Below are 2836 nucleotides of genomic sequence, written 5' to 3' on the forward strand. Positions count from 1 at the left end.
ATTTTTTTGGGTATTCAAAACGTTGGGTGATAACTTTTCAAAGTGAACCACCTCACCAAGTCAACATTTTAAAACAGCAACTTCTTCATGTTACTTTAGGAAATTGCCCAAACAAACTGGTTACATGAGTATTGGCACGGAATTGAATTGGACATAATTTAGATATATAATGTATATTTAAATGTTTGTAAAACTATGAATGTGTAATGTCCAAGAATTGTAAAGATAAAAACATGGAACAAAGTCTGAAACAATTCCATGGTGGAGTTTTCAAGTTCCAATAGAAGTATAATCTTTAAGATCGTGTACTGGTCTCAACACATTCAGTTTTATGAAGTGGCAAGAAAATCTTTCCAAAGGTTGAGTTGCAAGCTGCTGGTTATGTTTGCCTCTTAACAGTTTACTTTTTCCTGAGTGTTTTATTTATTAGGATTATAATTATTAGTTGGTCCAATTTAAACTTATACTTTTAATATTAGGGTTAAAAAAATATTTACCACGCTTTTCCTTTTTAGACTCACAGGTGAATTGAGTGGCGCAATGTATGTTCTTGTGCGTTGGGTGGGGATGTGAAGATGGCGGGTGGCGGGGAGGAGGGTGGTAGGCACACCAGACGAGACAGATTGTTTGTACCATCATGTCCAAGAGATGCACATGTCTGTGGAGCAATGCATTATTATCAGATCTTTCTCCATGAATGGCATACAATTAATGTTAATGCTACATACTGCTACCAACTGATTCATGCAGTGAAACTGGCTTATTGGTTAAAAGGTGAGATATACCTATTCAAAATTCAGATATATAAAAAACTCAAATAAACATAAAATGTTTTAAAAAACTTGTTTTTGGTACACCAAACATTTTTGAGGTAGCTCTTGAAGGTAGGATTATTCCCAATTACGTTTAGTTATTATATATGCAACCATTCAAAAATTAGTTAGGTTGGAGTAGATAAATCTTTTACACTATATTCTTCATGGAAGTGGTAAGATTTTACAAGTGAAAACCTGTTTTTACTTCCTGATGATGCCTTAACCAGCAAGGGCCTTTTTAATAAAACCTTGTGGAATTACAATAAATGTTTTCAATTCTAAAATAGACTTAATTCTCCTTTTGAAATATCAGGTACTGCAAATCAGATCAGGTATAGTCTTCTTATCCAGTCCTGCATGCGTAGCCTGGCCACCATCATGCTACTGCTTTTGGACACTTGGGTAGGCTCACTTAGCAACAATTACATTACTTAACAAAAATTGGTTTCTCATAATGTAAAAACTATCAAGCTTTATGTTTCCTGTAAAGCTTTTGACTTTTTTATTAATTCTATAATTCATTATTTCTAAGAATGTTCTATTGTCATGTTGCATAATAGTCATAGTTTTAGAATCTAGAATTAAATACTGGAGTCTGGATGATAAGGTTCTTTGGGAAAATATTTTTGTTGCAGTTTGGAAGGAATAGTACTTTATAAAATTTGACTACACCATGACGAAACAAAAGACGCGCTGTTATATAAAAAGTAAACAGTGGGAAGCTCTCTTTTATTTTCTCAATTATTTTTAGATTAAATACAAATTAGGTATCCAGAAATACAAATGCTGGGACCATTACTGGCTGTCAAATACAAAGCTAACTATTATGAGAAAGACTACTTTGTTATGTGCTGTTTTAAAACACGGAACACATTTATTATTAAAACCCCAAAAAATGCAGTGAACTGATATACATACCAGACCTACCCTTATTTACCTTGTTTTCTTATATATTATATGGAATTAAGAGATTTTGATCTTTCATTACAAGACATAAAATTTTATTTAATGTATGTTTATCTGCTATCATTATCAAATGACATGATTTCTTATTGCTGAGATCAGTGCTGCTATTTTTTTTAACTAAAAATATTTAAAAATGTATAATAGTTCTTCATCATACTTGATTTTTTGTATGCCTTTGAAAAGGAAACATGATATTTAGAAAGTTTGACCCTTACAGCTCCTTCACTGGAGCTGTTTGACAAACAGTACTCAGTCACTAATTAATATATTATTATCTAAAAAATAAATGAAAAAATTGTTACATTCAACAAATTTTTGAATTATTGTACTATTTATTGAAAACACTACTTCAAAATGTTTCAAAATTAAACTGTAAAGTTGCTGGCGCTTTGGTTTTTATTTATATTTTACACATTGATTTGTTTAATATCATGTTTTATACCTAGCTATAAAGTTGAATACAAAATTTATTTGTCATAAAAACTTACTTTACTTTGACAAAATAATGGAAAATTTCTTTTAATTTGTAATATTTAAAATCATTAATATTACAAGGTAGGAGTACGGCATACCACATGGCATGTAACAGGCTTTGCTGAAATTGCATGCCAACAGTTACAGAAAGAGCTGAACAAAATTAATATCAAAATATCTACAAAGACATGATTTCAAAAAAATCAATAAGGCTTGTTGAATAAAAAAAAGGTTCATGTTAGGTTAGGTTTACTTTAAAGTTCTAACATAATAAAATTATCATATAAATATTTATTAACAGATTGATAAACTTAATCTATTAGAAGTCATTTGAACTAAATAAAATGTTTTATCGTAGCTTATTATAAAACCTTTTCTTAAGTAAAGTAGCGTATCTTCTAAAATTGTGAGTCGGTGCTGAGGCTGAGAGGTTTTTTTATGTGTTTTACTGTAACAATTTTGATGTTGATTGCTTAATAAACTGTTTTATAAAATTCCCTATATCAGGATAACGCACAAATATATGTAAACTAAAACAATCATTTGTCACAATTCTATAAGTAAATGTTGACACAAAGTCA

Source organism: Homalodisca vitripennis, chromosome 1 (assembly GCF_021130785.1).
Source record: "Homalodisca vitripennis isolate AUS2020 chromosome 1, UT_GWSS_2.1, whole genome shotgun sequence".
Lineage (NCBI taxonomy): Eukaryota > Metazoa > Arthropoda > Insecta > Hemiptera > Cicadellidae > Homalodisca > Homalodisca vitripennis.